Source organism: Sturnus vulgaris, chromosome 10 (assembly GCF_052056855.1).
Source record: "Sturnus vulgaris isolate bStuVul1 chromosome 10, bStuVul1.hap1, whole genome shotgun sequence".
Lineage (NCBI taxonomy): Eukaryota > Metazoa > Chordata > Aves > Passeriformes > Sturnidae > Sturnus > Sturnus vulgaris.
The window spans coordinates 15,027,331-15,051,622 of record NC_142252.1 but is presented as its reverse complement, the minus strand read 5'-3'; the positions used below and the strand labels follow the sequence as shown (position 1 = coordinate 15,051,622).

Sequence of the window (24,292 nt, the reverse complement as noted above, 5' to 3'; positions counted from 1 at the left end):
TCAGGCTATCATGAAGCTGTTCATCGACCTGCTCTTTTTGCTCCTGAAGTGCTTAGAAGGCTCTGGGAATACTCATTATTAGTGTTGTGTAATGGTCACAGTGCACTCCAATAGTCAACAATATGTTGTAAAAAGGCCAAAAGCCAACACCCGTGTGGACTGGTCCCTTCTGGGCAATAAAAAAGTAACCTCTGGAGAATTTTAACCTCATACTGACTGCTATTACCTTGCTTTATCCTGTGTCATCCTCAATCAGCTTTCAATTTAGGTTGAAATGCAATTGAAGATAGCATAAAATATAGAAGAAAAAATTCTGGAGGAAAAACCCCAACTTTACACATTATCTGTCATTATAGACTGGGCATTGTATTAGATTGAGTATGATTTTATGTTAATGGAGAGTAGTATCCCTTCTTTAGGAAGATAACTGATTCACTAATGGAATAAGTCATCATGTACAGCCAATAAGAGCATAGTTGTAAACTTTTGTATGTATTTCAACTCTGAGGTGTTCAGGGTCTGAACTTCTGGCTTTGTTGTTACCTGTTTCTTTTGTTAATACTGGAGTAGATGAGCTGCTTGGGAGCTCTGGATGATCCAAAACAACACAGAGGGAAGGTGCTCCTCTGATGGAAACATAGTCCAGAGGCAATCAAAATCAATGTAAGCTGCAGTTTTGGCCAGAGCTTGGAGTGATGCCCTTTAACAAGATGTGTTGAAAGCTTCCATTACATAAATGTCCATGACCAGTTTTGCAAAAGATGCAAAAAAGAGATGTGAGTCAAAGCCAAGCACGTTTTCTGTGCCTTGGAAATGAATTGCCTCCAGTGGGCCCTCCTAGGAAGTTCAGGCTGTTTACCATATGGAGGCTACCATGGCCTTATCTTTATGTTCCTACATCTGTGGTCAGGAACTGGTCCAGCTGTGCTGATGCAGCTGTGTTGAGTTGCTCTTTGCCTGAAACCTGTGTGAGTTCTACTTGTGTTCATCCCCGTGGTGCTGAGCTGGGCTGTGTGCAGTTCACCATGCCTCATTTGGTTCCTTGCTAAATGCAAGATGAGGCTCCTTGGTTTATCTGGGTATGCACAAAAAGATAAATGACTATGAGACCTGAAAAGGTGGTGGGAAGATGAATGGTAAACTAGTGTTCTGGTTTTCTTGCTTGCTTTCTCTTGTTTAAATGAAATCTGGGTTGGTCTAGATTTGGGTCTGATGTTTAATATTCAAGTTGACAAAAGTAGTGTACAGGTTTGGATGATACTCTGGACAAACTTCCAGAGGTCTAGGCATACTTAGAAGACATAAACTTGTATTTCTGTTGCCTGAGTCTTTTACAAACTCTTGAATAACCCTCGCCAGAGTATTGAACCTTTTTGAACTTGGAGAAGAGCACTGGTCTCCTATGAGCTGAGTGGTGCAGGTTGAGATTCAGCTAATATTTGTTGAAGAGTAGGAGTTCTTTAGAGGCATGAGAGGCTTAGCTAATATTTGCAGAACACTTTGAGGTCTTGGGATAGATACTGTTACCAAAGGGTGAAGTGGTATTCACATGTTCTGTCATGTCTGTGTTGTTTACAAATAGAATAGAATGATGTTTTGAAGGTCAGGGACCTTGAGAACAATAGTGGGTTTGAAGCACTCATTTATTTTTACCAAGTTCAGATGCCTGGCATACACTAACATTTCATTTATATAAAGGATCTGATCAAACATTTTGGTTGTTTAGAGGAGTTGTTTTGCTTGTTTTCAGGCTGTTGAAATGTCAGATGATGAAAACAAGCAAGAGTTCCAGATGGAGCAACTGGAAGAGAAACACAACAAAGATGGTAATGGGAAAGCTACAGATTCACACTTGATTGGGAGGCCCGTGCTTGGGATTGGGAGTCCCCACCTGTGGCTTCCAAGCCCACTCTGTGCAAGCCCTTGTGCAAAGCAGCATCCCATGAGGAAGTTCTTCATTGTTATGGTAAGCAAAGCCAGTAACAGCTTCTTTTCACTGTTCATTAGTCCATCCATGCTGGGAATTGTTTGGGAGCTACAATATCATCTGGAATACTCAGCTTTTATACGGCCAAGAAAATCATAAGCACTCTGCTTTAATGACTCCAAATTTGAATTGGAGTTTCATGACTTACATTAATAGGGTGAATAAATGCCCACTAGTTTGATCTGATTCACTAGCATTCATGCTGTCATTTGCACCAGCAGATCAATCTCTGTCTTCCTAACTTCTAGTGAGGATACAGACTAAATCTGTGTTTGAGTAATGTTGGAAGATGGTGATATAATAAATGCTGTAAAGCCCTGGTCATAGATGGAGAAGTAAAAGCTGGTAAAAACATCTATCTAATCAGACAACTCATTTAACACAAAAAATTTGTCTAACTTCCTCTAGTCTACGGCCAGCTTTCTTGAAGACAAAGGGAGGTGTAATTTGTACTGGCAAAGCTAACCCTGATTTAAAATCAGAGTAAACATTTGGCGCAAATTGCAGCTTTTGTTTGTTTACACTTGAAGCTATGCTAGTCACTGAGGGCTGGCGTTACAGCAAATTCCTAACGTATGCTGCCATCCAATCTGCAATATTGGTGGTGGCTTATTCCCTAATGTTTTGGAAGCAGAGTACAGTGCAGGAGACTGAAATTACCTTGCAATGACTAACTGGAACAGCTTCGTTGGTGGTGGTGATTGTAACATGGGAATGTACAAGGATAGCATCAGGATGTACTTGTTCAATCGCTGCTGTTTATTGTGTCAAACAATTATTTTAAGGACTCAATTCTAACTGCTTTAAACTCTTTCTACCTCCACTGAGACAGAAGCTGCTGAGCACCTTGCAGGGCTGTGTCCTTAGTTTCTGTGCCAGGCTAAGGGATGGGCAGAGAGGCTTTCAGAAAGGAAAAATGTTACATTGAAAGGCACTAATCTGTGACACAATGTGAATGTGATCTTTAGTTCTGTTTGGAGGCTGCTCATCCAAAACAGGAGAGCCATACTCATCAGAGATATTCATTAGCTGCCATCGGTGGTTATCCATAAGCCATTGTACCCAAAAGACAAAGGGGGGTAAAAATAATTATCCCTGAATTTGACAGTTCAGAAGATGTGATGTATAGAGGAATGGAGCTAAACCCATGGGATTGGTGCTGCCTAATTAATGGCTCTTTGTTGCTGTGCCATAGCCTGTGCTGTGCTGTGAGCACACACACTAAGAGGCAAGTTCCCTGTGCCCAGGTTTGGATCTTATCAATTTGGGCTTGCTATATACTCCCAAAAACTAGTCTGGAGCTTTCAGCCACATAATACTCTGTCTATGTGAGTCAAACTATAGGGATGTATGAAATCAGATGTATACACACACACATAACTGAGCTTTCATTTTAGAAGTTAGTATTCAGTTGGTTAAAACCCCAAGTGTAGTGATTATGTGAGAAAGTCATTATTTACTGGCTTTGAATCCAACTGTGGGAGGCAGATCAGAGGTGCTTTGGTATAAAGGTATAGACAGTAACTCACAGAACTGAGTCCTACTTGCAGAGTAAAAAAAATATCCAACTTTGTTAATTATAGTCCTTTCTGTCTAGTTCCTTTGCTTTGCATTTCTCTGTGGAAGGCAACTTTATCTCCTCTGAGGAAGACATCAATACAGTCAAATTAGAGCTGTGCAGGAGGAATGTTAGGGAGGCTAAAATAATCTGAAATGCCCCTCATTTTTGTGTTTTGCTGCTGACATGAAGAGACACTAATGTTGAAGCTTGTTGGATTTCTAGATAGAGGAACACATGAGGTCTGAGGCCTTCACACACCTTTTATATCTCAGGAGACACAAACAGTAGCTCCATGCTTTTTTCCCTCTCCAGCTCTGCCTTTTGTGTCAGCTGTCAATAGTAATGCTTCATGAAGAATCAGCTGAATTTTCTTTTTTTCTTTATTTTCTTCCTCATTTAACATTGCTCTAAACTTGATGTAGTTACAGGAAATCTACTGAAATAACACACATGCAACAAGGAATCCAAGCAAGGCAGAAACTTAAAATCCAACAGATGACTGTAATAACCTGTGAGGCTTTCTGTGCTTCCACCTCAGGTCCTGTTGTAATAATTCAAGATCTTTGAGATAGCTTTGGTAATTTTTAATGCTTTATTTTTGGTGACTGAAATATTGTTTGCTCAATAGAGCTAATTGATCTTTCCCTGTCATGAATTCTGTGACAGAATGTCAGCGAGGATGTCATGGCTGCCTTGTTGCTCTCTACATGAGACACGTGGAGATGCAGATAATTTTTTTTATAAAATTTGTTTTTATTGATTTTGCCAGATAGAAGATAGATGAAGGGTAGCTGTGCAATTTTTTTGGCTGCTATGGAGTACAGGCTGTAAAAGAAACTACTGTTAATGACTTTCTGTGAAGGCACCACCTACACATTTATCATTGAACTGATGACCTGGAGATCAAGCTGAAACAGTTGTATTTTAGCTGTGTTCTTTTATTGCCAGGTTTACTTTAGTATTCTTTTGCAACATTCCCTGACTTTATCCACGAGTGTTTGTCCAAGCCATGGAAGGTCCATGTTGTCAAGAGTACAGAGAAAACTACTCCAGCTCCTGGGATTTGACTGAGAGATCATGAAGGTTCTTGTGGGGTCAGGCTGTGGTGATGGTGAAGGGTTGCTGGCAAGAAGCCTTGGCCAGGCTGGCAGAGGTGCAGCAGAGTGGGGCACATGAGCTTTGTGCACACAGGACAGGTGCCCAAACACCTGCACTGTGCTGGCCTCAGTGCCAGTGTTGCTTCACATGTAGCTGGTATTTGGCCTAGCTCATCTAGAGGCACGTGTATATTTAGAATGCAGACCTATTTCTAATAATAATCGTTCTGAAGTGATTTCCAGATAAGTCAATTATCTCACTCCTCTTATAATGGTAACTATTAATTACTTGAGTTATAGGCACAGAGCAAAGATGATCAAAGCAGATGATGCAATGGGATACTGAGATGCACAGGGTGGTTTAACACTGATGATGTCTGTTCACTCTTTCTGAAATTCTTTGAAGATGGGTGATATGTAATATTTCTAATTGATTATATTAGCAAGAGTGTTATCTGGAGGGCACTTGATGGGGATTCAGGATATCTCACCCTGTTTCTTTGTATTTGATTGGCCAACTGAGCAAGTTAATGCCTCTTCCTGTGCCTTAGTTATCTCACTATTAAAATGCAGTTAATCACTCATAAAACTGAGATAATTATACTGCCCTTTCTGAAAAGTGCTCAGACATTTATTGAGTACAAATTCTGAATGCATTTTTGAAGTTATTACCATTTTCTTCATTTAGATAATAACATCCAACATCAGTGACTCTGATTTGTTCAGAGCAGGCAAGGGGAGATGGGAACTTGAATCATTATTGGTTTCACTTCAAAGTTCTCTTCTATCTCTTTAAAGGAAACAGTAAAAGTTGATGCCAGAGCTCTTCTTTTTGCTGCAAATTGGTGCTTCTCTGCAGTGCCTATTTCTATTTAAGAGAATCCTAGCATTTGGCAAATGACAACTCTTCAGTCTAATAGGTGGCACAGCTCTCTTGTCTGGGAGTGTAAATGTTCTGAACTTAAGAATCTTTGCAGGTGGCACCCTCGATTTAGCAGAGACAAGAATAACATCTATTGCCATTCCTGACAGTTTTTATGCCCCACAAAGCCATTTGAAAATGTAGAAGTCGGTAGTGGAGGTTCATGTCTAGGTGCTTTGGAAACCCATTGTGTACAAATTAGCTGAATATCAGCCTGAGGTGTCATCCATTGAGGAAAAACCTTCTTTAACTTTTGTTCTCTTTTGCATACTGCTTCCCTTTTTGATACTTTCTGAAAAACCTGTAATATTCCTGTTTGTCTTCCTAAAGAGGAGAAGAAAAGAAATCTCTGTCTAATCTTGAGTTGGTGAATGTTAATGTGGCTGGAAGGAAGGTGGCCATTCATACCAGTAAGAGAATGGAGAGCTGCTGGTGGAGCCAACATGACTGATGGAGAGCTGGCATTGAAATGCTCACAGGTTATTCAGTGTGCTTGAAGACGGTAGAAAGGAGGAGATACCTTAGGTCAGAATTGCTGCAAGGTATCCATTTGCATCACAAAGTTTGGGAATACTTCCCACTGTTCTCTAAGATTGGATCTGGCCTCAGGACCAACCCATTTTGCAGCTCAGGCCAACTCCATAACCAAAACTCATTTTCTGCTTTTATAAGAAGTGACATTTCACATAAGAAGCATCACCTGATCTTGTTGGAGCTGGTAAAGTCAGAAAAGAGTAGAAGAGTTTGAGCAAATGGCTTTCCCACCTGGAGAGGCTGGTCTTGCTAAAACAGTATTAAAATCTTTCAACCCAGCCTTATTACATGATCAGAGAGCTTTTTTCCCACATGCCACTGAAACACCTTGTTGCTAAATCCCAGGTTGAAGGTGATAAGTCTGCCTTTTATGTGGTGCTGTATGCAAGAGGCCAAAACTGATGCTGCATTTCCAAGTGCTGGGTGATGTTCACACAAGCCCTGAGCCTTAGTCAGTCCCTTCTCCAGAGAATTTGTAACTGGAACAGACAAAGTGGGGATGAAGAAGGTCTTTTCACAAAGGCAGTTTTTAGCTGGTATGGGCACAAAGGGTATGCTTTCAAAAATCTTACTATTATTCAGTTGATTTGGACAGCACAGGGAATATATCCAGGTTTCTGCAACAACTGATTTGACAATTTGGCAACGGACAAATACACTGTCAATAGGCTTCTTCCACTTCTTTTGGGAACACAGTATCTTCTGTCCAGTCATCTCTTCAAATATCTGCTCCTCAGGATCTATAAAGTTGTGCCAGATACGCTCTGAGATGCAGGGAGTTTCTGGCAGAAAATAGGAATCCACATCTGTAGAATGCTCCAACACAAGGACTAATTTTCTGCTCTCAGGCTTAGAATGTTGTCCCTGAGTTTTACCTCCTGCTTTAATTTCTTGCCCTTCTTTGCTGTCAACTCCTCTTCATTCTTCCTGGACTGGAGGTAATAGCTCATTTTAGCAGCAATACTCGTGTCAGCACTTATCTGTCCTTGCAATTGTGTATTTATATATATTTGCTTTAATTTTCAAGTAGCCCATATAGCAAAGGAAGATGGCACAAGGCAGATGCAATGGGACCTGCTCTTCCTTATGTGAAGTTGCTAAGGATGTCAGGCTCATTTATTGATGATTTTCCCTTTGGGACAGGCTGCTGCCACCTTTCAGGCTGGTCCTGCACTTTAGCACATCTTTACAACATACAACAGATTGGCTTTCAAGCCAGTTCAGCTGAAGTTTTGATTCGTGTAAGGTTTGAAAATGTTTGGGAAATGTACTCTTATCAAGAGTAAATGTTGATCATTAGGTGTTGATGACTTAATTTCTGCCGCAGACAGAAATTTTTGTGTTTACAAAGTACAGGTAGTGCCCATGCAACTTTCACTGGGACACTTTGGGATGCAGGAGTTTTTGAGATTTTCTGTTGGCAAATAGTGGAGAATCAGGATAGAGGAAAATACGTGTTGGTAGCCCACAAGTTCACTGACCAATTTATTTCTTTTGAGACCTCAAAGTATACTCTTCTTCCCCAAACTTTGAAACTTGAAGTATCCATTTCTTCTTTAGACCATGAGCTCTGTGATCAGCAAGCTCTGTGTCCAAGAGTATCTTCACTAAAAGACAATACCCAAATAATCAATTAGCAATAAAATCAAACTAGTTTGACATTGCAGCTTCTAAATATCTTTGGAAAATAACTTTCAGAACTACAGTTGTGTAACTATGATTCTCTGGGAAAGTTCATCTGAGAAGGACCAAAATGCTTCTCAGGTCTTGCATAGAGCCTAGCATTCAGGTCCTGTATTCAGAGTTTTGAAAAGTGCTAGTATATGGGCAAAATTTCATAAAAGCCCTTGAAATAATTTAAAAACTGAATATACTTTATATTTGAAAATGTTAAGGCTTCTAAGTAACATTGACACTATCACAGCTGTTAATATCAAGTCCATTTAGTTGTTGCCTTGGAGCTCTTTACAATACAAACCAGCTTAGTTAATGAGTGCAGTTCTGTGTTATTAGTTACCCAAAATCAGCTGGAAAAGCTGCTGGCTTTTATTTCTGCAATGGAACTGAATATGCTCTATCTCCAGTGATGGGAACGAAGAATCATTCTGTCAATTCCCTTCCTGCCAGCTGATGCCAGGGTCAGAGAAGTAGGTCACACCTTTCTGGTTTTGAGATGGAGCAATACTTATTTTAGACCAATTTGCTCTGAGCACGGAGCTCATCTGCTGGGTTGAACCAGGGCATTGTTGCTTTCTCTAGTGCATTGTTCTGTTCTCCTGCTAATTACCTCCAAATGTTCCTTATGCCTGGAACACAGTAGTAGTGATGAATAATGGGCTCTCTTCTCTTAACCCTTCGACCTGTAATTTGGCTTTCCACTCCCACCTAGATGCTTTTACTTTCCTGCCTCCACCAGCACTGTCTTAGCCTGACACCTGCCTGTATCAGATTTGCTGCCCCATAACCTCCTCTCTTCTGTTCTGCAAATTGAGTAGGAGAGTGCAAGAGCATGGTCTTGGCTCCAGCATTTACTGTCAGGATTATGGTGTTTGCTTCACATGTGTCAGTGTGGATAAAGGGACATCTCACATGCCTGTGGCTCTGGCAATGGGAACAGCCACAGTCATTCCAGACCTTCTGTTTTGGAGATGACCTGTCCAAGAAAGCTGTTCAAATTGTTGATTTGTAGGACTTGTTGCAAGCTGATTCTAAGAGATGGGGTTTGATTGCTGATCACAAACAACAGTGCCCCTCAGATGGGGTTTCCTTATGACGGGTAGGCTGCAGCTCTTAGACAGATCACATGTGAGCAGATATGTGAGAAATGAAGCCTGAAGAAAGTTGGGGGTGACATCTGTGAGTTCCTACAGGTGACTGAGGTTAGTGGGAAGAAGGAGAGGGGAGACTTGCTGCAGATGAGTCATGGAGGCAGTGCTTGGAGGAAATTGGACCGGGGCGTATTCCATTCTAGAAAATGATACAATGTCCAAACACATTCTCATTATATTCCTTTACACCTCAAATCATTTTGCTTCAATTTGGTGGGGGTTTTTTTCCAGTTTAGAAAGCTGAGCTGTGAGCCCAGCATGTGGAGCTATTGAAGGCAGGTGTAGTCCCTGGGCTAGCACTCCCATTTCAGCACAGAGGACAATTGTGCCCTGGCTGGTGCAGTGTGCCACATCTGTGCTGTCTCCCATTGTGCTCCCTCAGATCACTGGCAACACCTTTCAGCCTTGACAAAACGCTCAGAATCATCTGCAAGCCTTTCCTCCACAGAAGAGCATGAACACTGAGTGCTGTGAGCTTCTGCTCTCTGCCTGCCTTGGTCCTGCACCATCCCATGCAATTTCCACAGAGAAATGCCTCAGAGTAATTGCAAAGGCCAATGCACTGTCATCACATTTGGCTTGTTTAATAACTGTCCAGTCTCGTAAAGCACTGGCATTTGGTTAGGTTGGAAGCAGATCACAGTTGGAATAGCACTGCTCCATGTCTCTGGTGAGAAAGGCTGAGCTTTTGTTTATGTTGGTGTTGTCTGCCCTGCAGCTCACAAGGGCTGGGCTGAGGCTAGTGATGCTTTTGGAAGCCTCTCTGGAGGCTTCAAAACGCTAAAACTGGCCCATACCTCTTCTCCATCACTCTTACATATCAGTTCTTGTCCAAGTCTCTTCTCAGCTGGTACCACAGCCCAGGAAACAGTACTCCAGCTCAGGTACAGAATGGCCTGAGTGTTAATCCTGGACAGTTTGGTGTAGAGAAGAGTTTCTTAGGCTCATGGCTTTTTCTTTGTAGAGGCAAGTAATGTCTGGGTAAGAGAAGCTGAAGTCCTTGGAACTGCTGTCACTGTTGTGTCCACACAGCCTATGAAATGAGTTTGCCAAGATAGAAATCGGTCCCTACAGCTGAAAGACAATTCTTTGTGACAAGAACCTTGATATTTGTAGACTGTAATTACACAAAGAGACCATGCTGCTAATCTAATCTCACCTTCAGACGAGACCTGTACCTGTAATGTCTGCATCAAGGCTAATAATTTACTGCTAAGCTACAGCACATGTTCTAGGATGACAGCAAATCTTGTTTTAAGAGCTCTAAGGGTGGAGAATAAAACTCTCCCCTACATCATTTGTTCAAGTGATTAACTACTGGCATTATTGCAAGTTTTAATTTTTAAATACTGGTATTATTTCCAGTTTGATTTTTTCCAGCTTTTACTTTGAGCTTCTGGATCTGGTTATGGTTTTGTTTATTAGATTTTTGAAGTACTTTAGCATCTCTCACAGTCCCCTGCTGAGAAATGTTAATAGAGTTAGATCAAATCACCTCCAAACCTTCCCTTTGGTAAACCAAACAGGGATATGGAAAGACTTTAGCAGCCTGATCTTTCTCGCTCGCTGCAACATCTGGAATTGAACGATGTGCGAGGTTGAATCAATCATCTGTTCAGAGCGGCATCTGACCACCTATTTGATGATGCTTAAATACATTCCGCGCAAAGTCCTTCTTTTACTTGTGGCTGTTTTCTAGACCTAAGCCATCTGTGAATATTTTCCGGTGCCGGATCTCGGGGCCGAGGGCAGGCGGTACCGGGCTGGGCTGGGCTGGGCTGCGGGACCGGGGAGCCCCGGGCAGCCCCGCTGCTGCCTCGGGGAACGCGGCTTGACCATTTCTTACCAGTCGATCGCAATCGAGTCCTTGCTCCCGCTTTTCTGTCGCTGATTTTCTATTGCCCTCTAGTGGAAATGGGATGGCCGCTGGCTTGGCTCCCCAAGCGCTGTTTTCTCCCGTGCCCTGCTGCTCTGGGGCTGACTTCTGGGTTACATGATGCTGCAGTACTGTTTACATGGATTTTAACATACAGCCTCGTTATTCAGTTTTATTCTGTGCAGGAAACAAATACCTGGTCTCTACAGTTGATAACTAATGTGGTGCTATGTCTGGGAGTAGAACAGACTTCCCTGCTCATCAATGTGCTTTACAAGGGAAACTGCAGAAGATGTTCCCGTTTCAGGCTTAGAATAATTGAGTCGTGCAGAGTCAGAATTCTGTAATGAACTTTGTGTATGCTGCCAGCACCCCTAGCCTGGTACAAGGAGTGATCTTCTCTGGAAACAGAAATACTGCCTTTTTACTATTTGTATTTCTGAAGTCTTTGCTTTTATTATAAAGAGTGAACTATTTAAAGCACACTCTCTCCAATCAATCATTTCACTTTGTCAGACAAGCCAAATCATTTATTGAATGATCTTGGCTAATCAAAGTCTGTCTTCTAACAGAGATCCTAGAAGATGGTTTATTAATGAGACCTAGATTTTTTTTTCCCTGGTTGTAATGCAGGGAGATCTTAATAAGCAATGAATTGCTGTGTCTGCAATCACTTTTGAGAGGCTTTAAAGGAAAACAATAATACTATGACTAATATGATTGCTCTTCCCTACACTGCCATCCGGCGGATGCAAAATTCATTTCCTTTTGTAAATGCAAAGGGAAATTCTCCTACCGATATCACAGCTTGCAAACTTGGACCAAGCTGATTCTCACTTGTAATGCAATTTCCAGACCAGTGAGGAAAATACTGGTTATTCTTTAATTTTAGTTGTTTCATATTAGAAAAAGATGATTTCCAGTCTCTCATCTACAAAAAACATCCTCTGTCATGTAATGGAAACCTGTCTAAATCTTGAAAAAGGGCTCTGAAAGCTTCCCAGATTCTCTGCTCTCAGCATCTGGCATGGAGAGCCCAAGCCACTGAGCACTGCTACTGGGGCTGGTTTTGGAAAAAAGGTTGAGCTCTGATGTTGATTTTCAGATAATCAGTATGTGAGCTATGAACAACAGAGCCTAGGGTCAGATGCAGCACTGCATTTTTGGTTTGGGGTGGAGAGGTTTGAGGACAAGGGTTAACTCTACTTTTTCCCTTTGGGATTGAAGACTGAAATAAATAAAAGGTATCTGTGGTGCTCACAGCCTCCTACCGGCTGGTCTGCAGGTGGGACCTCACAATGGGATGTTTCCCAGTGCAGCAAAACTCACTGACCACCACTGACGGTGTTGGACACTTCATTGTTCCAGAGGAATCTGGAGAAGTGAGTACTGGGAATGGATGGAGGCAGTGAGGGACTGAGTCCTTCAGCTGAGCCCGCAGCTGTTGGGGGTCTCTCATTGCTGCATCTCTCTCTGATTCTGGATCCTACATAAATCAATGCAACAGCTGCAGCAATAAGATTTCCTGTGTTCTCTGCAGGAAGGCTATGGAAGTGGAGCTGAACAGGACCACTGCAGGTGAGCCAGGAAAGCACCAGGAAGTGGCATCCATCCCCTGGAGACACCATGGCCCATGCTAGTCATGGTACCAGTCCTTACATGGGAGCCCATCAGCTCTCCAAAGGAATTCTGCAGTGTGTGGGGTATGTGGGGCCAGGAAGGTCCCAGTCTGGAGGTGGGAAGTCCTGCTGCCTCACAGTGCTGCCAGCATGTTCCAGTCCCGAGTCACTCCCTTGACTGTTTGCTTTGGTAATTATTTATGTACCATCGAGGTGTCAGCCCAGTGAACTCCTTCGGTGGCCCAGTGGCTGCTGCCAGCCCTGTCAAAGTCCTGCAGTGCTGGGAGCGTTTCACCCAGAGGCCAGGGAGAGAGAATCGTGTTCCTGTGAGAGTAACACCACCACGAGCTCCCATCCAGCAGCGTGCTTGGCTCTAGGGAATGAGAGCACAGGGTAAACTGCTTTCACCCTTGCCACAGAGCCCCCGGCTCCCAGATCTGCTCCCTGAACCAGCTGGGGGGGGTAGAAAGAGGTTAAGAAGCATATCCTTTGCTGTAATTATATCCTGTTTCTAGAGATATTGTGCTCTGCTTAAAGAAATCATCATAATGCAGCCTCCCAGAGAAGGTAATTACTGTGCATCTTAGGAACGGCTGCATGTGAATGTCTGCTCAAGCTGCTGTCAGCAGCAAGTTTCAACACATCTTACATACCAGGCATTTTACAGCCCTAGTTTTATTTGTTTTCATCACCCCTTGCCTTGTGCTTTAGTTTTCATTAATGGATCTGGGGTTTTTTTTGTTTGTATTGGTTTTCTTTATTTTTCTCCTTTTTTTTCTTTTTATTTTTTTTCAGAGGCCAGAGTTCATGTCTTTGATGGAACATTTGGATGGTGGCCACAGCTCTTATTTGCTGCATTTCCATTGCTCTGTGGTGGCTTGAGAGGGACCATCTGGAAGATGTTGTTTCTGAGCCATTCCCATAGGGTAGGATCTGATTGGGCCCTGGTTTCCTACTCTGATCCCAGATAAAATGGACTATACCACTGCTGACAAAACTTGATATCACTCTACCTCTAGTGTAATTGCACAGATTCAAGGCCACAAGACAGCCTATTTTTCCTGTTGTACTTTCTGAGCTTCTTTGTCTCATGTTGAAAAAGGGTTGGTGAGGGATGTCAGACCTTTGAGCTTTCCAAAACCAATCACCTGTCTGCCTTGGTTGGCAGCCAGTGCACATGTCACTGTGTGGTGGCTAAAGTTTTTGAGGCTCACAGGCTGATTGTTCTGCGCATGGACATTGCCATGTCTTCAGTCCCTCATCCTTTTGACTTTGCAGGGACATTTGAGCTAAAGCCATGGGGCAACACCAAAGATCCCTGGTTCATCACAGTAGGAGTGACCCAGCTACTTTTTCTTTCTCAAAGGTCACTTGTGCTTGCCTTTCCCCAGCACTGTGTAATGTGTCTTAGTGTTGTGCAGGTAGGGCCACTGTGTGTGACCATGACATCCTGCATTGCTGTACAAACGTCCTGTCCATCTCACGGACAGCTCAAGGGAGGATTTGAAACTACTCCTTAAATTTTCTCTCTGTGAAAATGGCTTACTCTTGCAATGCCGAAGCTGAATTATCTTAGTACTCTTGCTGATTTGTTGTATTTGTGGCCAGTGGTCTGTGCAAGCTGAGCATCTGCTATTTTGCATCCCAAGGTGGTTCCATCCTGGTGCTGTGTCCATCCCTCTCTGTGATTCTTGGTGGAGCCTGAAAGGCAGCCTGGTTGCTGGAGGATGGAAGGTGCTATAATAAATGTGAGCTCATAATGTTGTTGTTAAAAATAAATGGAGCTAAATTATAAAGAAAAAAATCAATCTTATTCAGTTCTAGCCCAAGGGGGAAATGGACATGAGGGATTGGGCAATCCTTCTGTAAGTTCTTTCTTTAGACTATATTTAAACCACACTGAGAGCCAGATTCTCAGCTGGTGTCAATTGTTATTGACTTCAGTGGAGTGAAGCTGGTTTACACAAGTTGAGGCTGCTAAATGCCAGTATTTGGATGAAGCTGAGGCAGCTGGAATTACTTTTGCAGAAAACTCTAGTCTGATGCTGATTCAAAAGGTCTGAGCCCTCCTGAGTGCTTGAGCCATCGTGCTCTGATTTAGCAGCTCTTTTGGGATGTGAAGGGCTATTAAAAGACCTTTACTTGGGTAAAAAATTTCTCTAATTTTAGCTAGGTTCTGCAGCTCTGATATCTGTCATTATTCTGTAGTCACTGCTTTAGATGGACTTTTCTGAAAAACTCTGCAAAACCTTTTCTACTTGCTACTTCACTGGCATCATCTCCTGTCTAGACACTCTAATTATGAGAATCAGGGAGCATGCAGTGTGATGTGTAGATAAACCTGGATAACTCCAAGGCAACCGAGTGCTGCTTCCATCCCTTCCCGACTGCTCTCCAAACTAGTTTTGCCCATTTGTTGTTTGCTCCAGTATGAGCATTAGCAAAGTGGGGACTGTACAGTGCCACCTGGGCAATATTCATTTGACTTTTGCATTCAGAAAGAAATGTTCCAAGCCATAGAAATGGAGAGGCAAACCTCAAATTGCAGTGGGATCTAGCAATAGTGGGTTAGCCTTCCCTAGTTCTGTTTTTCAGTATGCCTAAAAACTCTCTGGATTAAATAAACAACCTCCCCCACCACCACTGTCAGCAGAATGCATTAAATCTGTAAGCTGATTTGAGTAATTTTTGTGTACTCATATCCACTCTAATTCCCTTCTTATCCATGGACTTGTTTTTTATTTATGCCAGCACAGACTGTATTTGGATACTCAACTTCTATCTATTTCAGCAATTTTTCTAATAAAAGCTTTAAAAGCCACTGATTTAAAAGGAGACCATCAAATAATCAATACTATATAGAATATTGGAATGCATTTCTTTGTTTCAGTTGCTGTCCACAGTATGTCACCTCCAGAAGTGCATAATGAGAAGAAAAAGCCACTTATTTTCTATTGCCTCTCTTAATTATGTCATCTTTCCTTATTCCTTACTGTAACTGGTACCAGAGAGAATTGTCTGTAATACTTAGCAAGGCCCCTGGGATTCAGGCTCTTTCTCAAGTCTCTGTGCTTGGAGTGCCACACGGGTTTCTATGGGTCTGCAGGAGCTGGGGCATGTGAGAATAATCTGCTGCATTTTGACTCCAAATCAATGTGCTTTGAAGTGATTATAGGGAGGGATTTCTCATTTGCTTTTTGTTTTCTTGGTAGCAGCCTTTGAAAATCACTGTACTGGTCCACGGGAGAAGTGCCACCATGCAGCTCCTTGGCTCCAAGGGAGGCACTTTTTGCACTCCTGGAAGTGACATGGGGGAGTGAATGCTCGGGGATGTGCATTTAGGGTCCAGCTCTTCAAAGTCTGGATCAAAAAACATATTTTAATGAGTCCTGGTAATAGAAACATGCCAAGAGCATGGATGACTTGAAAAAAATTGATAATAGAGCAGATTAATGGGTGACTTGGATGACTCTCCAGATTTGGGCTCTGACAGGAGCTGTTGAGTTCGAGCTGCACAGTGCTGCCTCTTTGGGAAAATTGAACACATTTAAGTAGATTTTCCCTACTGATGGACATATCTATCTGGATGCTCTTCTTTTGGGGTAAGCTTGAGGTTTCATCTGAATTCACCTAGGACACATAAGAGTGTCTCTATAAAGAACTGAATTTGGTGGCTGATGTATTGAAAGAGTGAATCTCCAATCCTGAGCCCCTAAAGTCATACTCCAGGTAAGATTTCTAGACCAGTCTATGTGGGGATGTCCTCAGCCTGCATTTAGCCAAATCTGAGACTCCAGATGGAGCTGTGGCTCTAGGACTTTTCCCAAAGGAGACTTGGGAAATATCAGAGTCAAGGCCAGGCCAGCTGCAGTCCTGGATGGAAGTGGGAGCTCATCTTTCTTCAGCTCCCCACCCTTTTCCACTCTCAGGCTGGTGATGTGTTTTGTGTTGGGTTGTTAGACACTTGTTAATATCCCAGAATTTGGTGCACGCACATGAACCCAAGGAAAAAGAAATCTCCATGTGAGGGAAGCACACTTCATTCCCTTCTTTTCTTCCCCCCCCATCACTGTATCATCATGTTGCTGTGGATGGGTGCACAGACATGGTGCTGCAGTGGCTTCCTGCACGGGATGCAGCTCTCAACCAGCCCATAACCAATTCTCCCATGCACCAGGGTGACACAGCCACATCATCCCTTCTCCCTCTGATTTTTGGAATGGATCACCTTTGATGCACCTTTTGCATTGCACTGCTACTAAACCTGCAGCAAAAGCAGCAAGCTGGTTGGCATTAATCTGTATGAGACCTGTAGGAAGAGTAGGTTTGTACTTCCTACACTGCTTTGAAGGTAAGGCCAGGCTGGGTATGCACTGAATGTCCCACTATGGTTATTTTACTCCTTTCCTTGATGGGGGATGTTTCCACAGAACGTACTATGGCAGGCTTTGAACCAATTTGTTGTTCCTTTGTTTATGATGAAATTAGTTCACTTGTTTTATGTAAACTCTCCATGAGATTGTTTACTTTGGCACAGGAATCCCTGTGCTTTCAGAGATGCAAGGAATTTAGCTACCGGGAGTTTGTTTAGTTCAGTTTGTTGCATTTGCAAAACAGATGGTGGAGGGGAAAATGTATGTGTGGGGAGGCTTTAGGACAGGATTTGGTTAATGTTTGCTGCCTTTGTAGTTTCTTTGTTGTTTTCTGGCTGAAGCAGGATGGGTTTCCATCACACAGAGAAGAAAGACAACATATAAGAACTGATATGCATTTTGCACACAGGGAAAAATAAATAATTTGGATTTGAGCTATCATTTTTGTGGGCATCTCTGCCAAGGTGGAACTTCCAGTTTCTAGGGCTGGTGGAGGTACAGAAGCACCATGGGGGCATTCTACATTGGCTTGACTCTGTTCTCTGGAGCCCCCTGGGCCTCAGCAGACCTCTGAGGCATCTGTGATAGAATTGCTGTGCTCCTGCAGAGCAAAAGGTGGGAAATCTTCATGAGAACGTGTGCCCCAGAGCTGGCTGGGGTGGGATGAGGCCATCCCCATGACACTGGGCTATCCTTTCAGTTAATGCCCTTGGGTACAGATCTCTGCTGATGTAAGAAAGGGCAGTTGTCCTTAGTGGAAAACTGAAGCAGAGAGTAGAGGAAGCAGGACCTATTCAAAGTCCCACGGAGAGTGCCTGAAGGAGAATGAGGGTGGATCCCAGCTCTGCTCAGCCAACTATTTGAGCCTTGTGTCAGGCGGATCATTTTGAAACAAGCCAGAGTTTCTCTGTTCCAAGGGCCAAATTAGTGCCAAGTTGCAAGGGATGCCTGTAAGGCTCTGCCGTGTCCATTTGTGGGGGGTTGTAGGGCATTGGGAAAAGTGTCACTTTCCACTATACTTCCTAACTGAAAGGTTGTCTGTTCTCATAGGCTCTGCCACTCTGCTTTATATATTTGGGAGACTTGGCCAAAATCCTCTCAAACCTTCATGTCCTGTCTTTGGGTTTGTTATATGTGGCAATCAACTCCCTCTTTGCAAGATCCTCACAGGAAGGATCTTGGAGCAATCAGCCCTAATCAAACTTGGCGCTTGCTCAGGGCAGATCATATTCCCTGCATTCCTCCGTGGATATGGCAGGCAAAGAATCTGTCACCGTGTCTGATGACCTTGCCTGCAGTGCAAAGTGCCAAGAATGCCCCATGTTTTCTCAGGGTGGGGTGCTGTCCACCACCAATGGCCAGCAAAGCGTGATGGTGGGGTGAGCTGGGGCATTTGCTGGTGGGCTTGGTGGGGGAGGAGCCCACATGCCACCACCTGGTTATTTTGGGCAATGGACTGAGCTGCTGAGCTGGATCTTTCACAGCTTCATTCAATCTTCTGCACCTACAGAAACATTTCTCAGACATTAATGCTTTTCCCATCTAGGTGTCATGTTTCTGAGAGACCTCCATGCTTCCCAGTATGAGCCCAGTGCATATGCTTTTACCCTTCTTCAAATCTCAGAGCTGAAGGGCAGTGATTAAAGGTGCTTGAGCATTTTGCAAGCTTCCACTGACAGGAGGATGGCTGTCTTGCAGGTCAAGGAGTTTCCTGTCTGCTTATTGACCTCTTTTTTACCAAGGCTAGATGGATATCAGTTACATTTGGGTAGAGGCTGCTGAGGCAAGTGGGGATTTTATTAGCAACCATTTAACCCTTGTCCCTTTTAGATTTTTATGAACTTAAGAAGTCTTACATCCCTCCAATTTCCATATGAAGAAGTTGGGGCATAATGAGTTGCAGTGGTTTGTCCTAAACAAGTCTAACTAGAAAAGTGCTTAAAATTCAAATTTCTTCTTACTCAGTCAGATTCTTGATAAGAATGTCCTTCTCTTTCTGGTGTAGACCCTGCTCACATCTGTATGAAGAAAGAGGAGATCTTTCCTAAATGGGAATTTCCAGGAGCACGCAGTCTTGCTTTTCTTAGTGTGACCAAAATGAACAAAGAGATGGTTGGAGCAAGAACAAACCATTGTCATGGAGAATTACAAAAGTCAACGTTTTCCTTGAGCAAGATGACTTCTGCCATGTGTGCTGTAGCATCTCAGTGCCTTGCAGGGTGTGCCTGCAAGGTGAAATGCAGCCTCCAGGCATCACCTCGGAGCAGTGCTCTCCAGGATAGGCTGGATTTTGCCTGGCTTTGTGTCTAAGTGTGGTTGCCAACACCTGCACAAAGCAAAGGCAGAGCAGACCTGAAGAGCAGCATTGAGTACCTGTTTGGCCATGGCAGGGTGCAGGTGAAGGTGTGAGCAGCAGCAGCACTGAAGGTGAAAATGATGCCAGCAGGGTTTTCTACTGGGCTCCAGCCCTGTGAATCTTTACTCTTCCTCCATCCTGTGTTGGAGCCCAATCTTTCTCATAATTGTCCACCTGGATCAATTACAGATTAAGCCCTGCAGCCAGCTGTGGGAAGCACAGATGTATGGCACCATGCAGCATGTCCAGGGACAGCCTGGCCTGCTCAGTGGTCCTCCCTGGAGTCCCATCCTCTTTCCAAACTCTATTTGCAATGCAGGTAAACGGTAAAGGAGGGGAGTATTTGTAAGACAAGGGAGGTACACCAGTGTGTCTGCATTTTCCTGCCTTTTTGCAGGCTTTTCAATGAAAAACAAAATAATTGCATGGTCCTTGGTGCTATGGGTTTGGAGTTTCCCTCTTGAAACCTTAAGATGTGGGTCAGAGGCCCATGTTGGTAGACACTACCCAGACAGCTAAGAAGGACATCATCCCTGTCAAGCTTTAGGACTAGATCCCATATAAAAGGCCAAAGCAGGATAGCTTGTGGGTGGAGTAGAGCTGGAAGGAGAAAGTGACAGTGTAGTGGAAAATCAGGAATTGCACCTTGCAACTAGTCTAACCAGGACCCTAGGGGAGAAAGTTTCCAGGTGTTGTGGAAGCAGCTTTGCACACCTTTTTGGGGAGATGTTTGGCAAAGAGCTAATTCTTAAACTTTGGTGCATGACCTCTCAGCCACTGATTAGTCAGTGCTGCAGGACACCACCAGTGCAGTTCATGGGAAGAGAAAGTTAGAAAGGGAGTAAGAGGTTGGCTGTAGGAAAGGAGATAATTTCAGGAATCCCTGAGATTTCCTTGCCTTGGCTGGCCTTTTCAGACCTTGTACATTCTCTGGCCTGCCCTTTTGGCTACAGTGCCTGTTGTGGTGCCACTACAAAACCACTGGTGTGTACACTTTGGGGACTCCTGTGGTAGGGCAGGGCAGGATGTTTATTGGGAAGGGTAGGGGTGAGGAGGACAAATGCACCAGGGATGGTTGGTAAGAGAAGGGCTCTGGGTCCTGCACAGATTGAAATTGAAAACTCCTTTTGTCATCTGGCTGTGCAAGAGTGTCTGAGGCAGAGGGGATGTGTGATGGACAGGAAGGAGGGGTGCATAAGGAAGTACCTGCAGCAGCTCTTGCAATTGTTTTAATAAAGGAACGTTTCCCTGAATTTCTCTTTTGGCACCTGAGGGCCTTTCCCAGGATGCCCTTGCTGAAGTTGCTGTTTGACTTCCAGGACAAATGCAGTACACACACACACACAGAGCTCCATCTTTTTCATGCAAACCCACAATCCCATCAGCACATGGCTCCTCTTCCTTTTGCTAACAGGGAAGGGGGGATGCGGGGGTTGGAATAATGACAGAGCTGAATATAATTAATATTTTTTTATGTCTGAAGAGTGAAAGGCCTGCCCTAGTCGCCCAGCTGAGCACAAGCCAAAGTGCTAAATCCCTGTAGGGGTGTGTTTTATTACTGACGCTCTGCGTGTCGAGGCTGGTCGTGGGGTCTGATGCTGTGTGTGTGGAATTTTTGTGGCTATTTTCTATTGTGCCAATGAAAAGAAGGATCCTATCCATATAATAAAAAGGAAACTTGAAGGTTTCCACGCCTACATGGAGGTGAATGCTTGCAACATTAGTGTTTTTAGTAAGGATTTTACCTTCATGTGATTTTTCTGTATGATCACACTGCAAACGATGCAGCAGATGTTACTGAGGTTCTGGATGGTTATTGGATGTGATGGGATTCTCAGTGGCCCCTCCACTAAAGGTTTTGGCTAGTCCTTGGTTAGGCTGGCCTATAGCTGGATTGTTTTATAGTCTCATAATTCTTCACTGGGCAGTGTATGCTGGGTTTGAGTCATCCCTGACTGTTCCTCTTTCAGGAACAGAGCTCTGATAGAATGATGGGGACAGGGAGGCACTGATGGCTTCCTGATCCTCTCCTGACCAGCTGGGTGATCTCAAGCAGGTTGTTTCTCCTCAGGACTCTGTTTTTTCTGTGTGCCTGTGAAGGCTGAGCTGGGTATGAAAGTTGCCCATAGCCAGGCTGTCTACACAGTGAGGGAGCTGCCCTTCCCAAATCAGTCCAAAGCCACGTCCTCTAAGTACTGATAGCAACTGGCTGTGATCCTGCCAGCTTTCAAAGATCATCCAAGCCTTTTAGATGTGAAAATGTGGAGAGCTCCAGGAGTCTGAGCAACCTGGATTGTCTTTGTACCCGTGCAGCCCTTGGTCACTTAAAGCAAATTTCAATCATCAGAGTTCATGTGTCACTCCCCTGAGAGGGAGGCTGCCTGGACACAGTCCCCAGGAGCTCCCAGGCATCCCTTCTCTCTGTCCCCCTCACTAAGGAGAGGTGTGTTGTCCCTGCTGTAGCTGTGTTAGGAGGTGTCTCACTGTCTTTCCCTTTCTGTCAGCAGAAATTCCACCAGGAATAGGCTGAACCATACTAGCCTTGGTGGCTGCTCCCACCATTCCAGGATGGGTCTCTCATCTCCCACACAGCTGGCCCATGTACTGCTGTTGCTCAACCTCATCCTTTCTGCCCTTTTGGCAATGATGTGGACAAAACCAGCCTATAAATCTTTTCAGATTGTGAGCTTCAGTGCCTGACCCTGCATCTCCAGTCTGTACTTGTAATACCTGCAACTCCAATGTGATCTGCCATCCAGGGGTGAGATGCTTTGGGCTTTGAACTTTGTGCCCCAAAATTCCACTCAGCTGTTTGACAGAGGTCTGAGGTTTTCTCTGAAAATTTATTATTATTTTCACTGGATTTTTTTTTGGCCTTGTAAATCCTTTTTCCCTCCTCTCCCCTAGAAGAGCATACTCAGCAGCTAAAGGAGAAAGCTGGCTGGAGCATGCAGACTGTGAGCAGTGTAGGAGCTGCTGGGAGAGAGGAAGGGCAGCAGGATGGCTGTGACAGAACACGTGTCTCCTGCCCTCAATTAGCCTGTGTGGCCATCACTGTTGAAACGAAAGCACAGCAGGTCTCCAAGGAGTTCTCTCATGAGTCTTGCTGAACTTGTAAGCTGGGACCACAGTATAACTTAATTTCCTGAAATGTCAAGTGGCTTAAACTGGCTCCCTGCTCCATTGGTGTTGGTTTTTCTTTTTAATGAACACATTGTACTTCCATTTCCTGCAAAAAAATTCCTATCAGTGTTTGATGATTGCTTAATAAGAGAAATCAGTAAGCACATGGAAAGTTCACATCCTGCAGATGAATATAACAGCTATAAGATTTCATTGGGTTGCCAGAGGTTGGTGGGTTTTTTTTTTGTTGTGGTTTGATTTATTTGTATTTTTATCCTTCCAGCCGAGAACATTGATCTAAAGCTGTATTCTGAAATGCTGAGACCATTGGTGAGCTGTAGGAGGCCTTCAGCAACCACCAGCTCTACCCCAGAAGGAAAAGGTAGAATTTGGATGAGCAAGCTGGGAGAATGTATATCAAATCGGGAAAAGTAACAATTTTGAGGACAAAACTGTCATGTTTATACTACCTGTCTTATGATAGACTGGATTTTGTTTGATTTTGCAAGAAAAGAGGGCTTATATAATTGCATTGTGGGTGTGAACTGTAAGGATTGTAGGCAAGCCTGAAGTGTTCCAAATGGATTTGTTCTTATTTTTTATATCTCTGTTTCTAGACAAGCCTTTATATTATTTCATAGGTGTGATTTCTGAGTCCTGTTAACTCTTTATTTAAGATTAGTCTTTCATCATTCTTGTGTGAGCTAATGCTCTTTTAGACCTGTAGATACTGCATTTATAGGGAACCTGGTAGAAAATTTAAAAGGCCTTTTCTTCATGTTAATTTTCATAACTATCTCTAATATTCCTCTAGAGATTTCTCACTTCAAAGAGCTGTGCAGTCTATCAGCTAACTGCAGAGCCCAGGTAAATGAGAAGTAAATAAAACTCCCTGCCATTCATAAGGCTTTTGAATTTTTCTTAAGTCTGAGTGTGGTGTTGAGCACGGAGAGCCACCCATTGGGAAATTTTTGGCAGAGGGACTGACTGACACAGGCCTGAAAGGAAAATCTTGTGTTGTGACTGTTTGCTTTCCAAATGTCTCTTGTAATTTGTGTCCTCTCCCAGCTCTGTTTCATGGTTCTCATCTCCTTTCCTTGCACAAGACCATGGTTTCCCAGGCTCTAGGGGAGGAAAGAACTAGCCAGCAATTGTAATGGAAACCCTTGTCTGATTAGATGTCAGGAACTTATTGAAAATAATGCAATTTTTATGCCACTTCCTATATTTTAGAACCCAAGGGCCAGTAAGAGAGTACTTGGTCAAGCAAAAATAAAAAAACTAAACATAATGAGCATTTTCATCCTCACATGATAATTAACCTTGGTCTGGAGCTGAGGAGTGCAACAGCTTTTCTGAGAAGGAGCAAAGCACATTTGCTCATTGCACCACAGACACAGGCATATTGTTTTGTTTGGCTCCTTCCCATCTCAGTGCCTTGTATATCCCATATGCAGGAGTATCATCTGGTTACACAGCACTGTCTTAGTTCTCTAAATATTGGAGAATATTATGACACTGAGGTTATGAACCTTGGGGTAGGGTACTGACTGTTGCAGAGGGAAGATTTGTTAATATTTTGTTGTTGGGTCCTCGTGCCATCCCTTTGTGTGTGTGTGTGCAACACTCCTGGATGTAGAAAGCACTGATGTCTTATCACATTCCACAGAAGGTAGTTTGAGATGATTAAAAAATATTCTATTTACCTATTTTTTAAGGACTGTAATTGCAAGCAGGCACTTCTAGCATGGCAAAGCTAAGACAAGGTGTTATGAAAGAAAAAATATCCATCAAACCCCAGAATTTTGGGTATGTCATGTGACTGTTTTGCAGTTGTCCTCTGGTTGTTCAGTCTTTTTGACTCCAGAGGAGACTCTTTATTGTCATAGAGGGTGAAGAGTGCAGTGACTGATGTTTTTGTGCCTGGCCAGTGTGAAGGCAATGGGTTGTAAATCCATGTACTTCTTACTGATATGGAATGGCTTTGCATTAATCTGGCCACTCTCACTACCCAAA

At 43.5% G+C, this 24,292-nt stretch overlaps 1 long non-coding RNA gene across 4 annotated transcripts in view; it reads left to right on the top strand.

The window, feature by feature from the left end:
- Nucleotides 1-24,292, top strand: part of LOC106850397 (uncharacterized) — a 79,980-nt gene that overhangs the window by 50,086 nt on the left and 5,602 nt on the right. For all 4 annotated transcript variants that reach the window (XR_015805747.1, XR_015805744.1, XR_015805746.1 and 1 more), the window contains 4 exons: nucleotides 1,751-1,966; nucleotides 12,346-12,383; nucleotides 13,220-13,350; nucleotides 22,560-22,658. This is a non-coding gene — a long non-coding RNA (uncharacterized LOC106850397). The remainder of the gene's footprint in view (nucleotides 1-1,750; nucleotides 1,967-12,345; nucleotides 12,384-13,219; nucleotides 13,351-22,559; nucleotides 22,659-24,292) is intronic.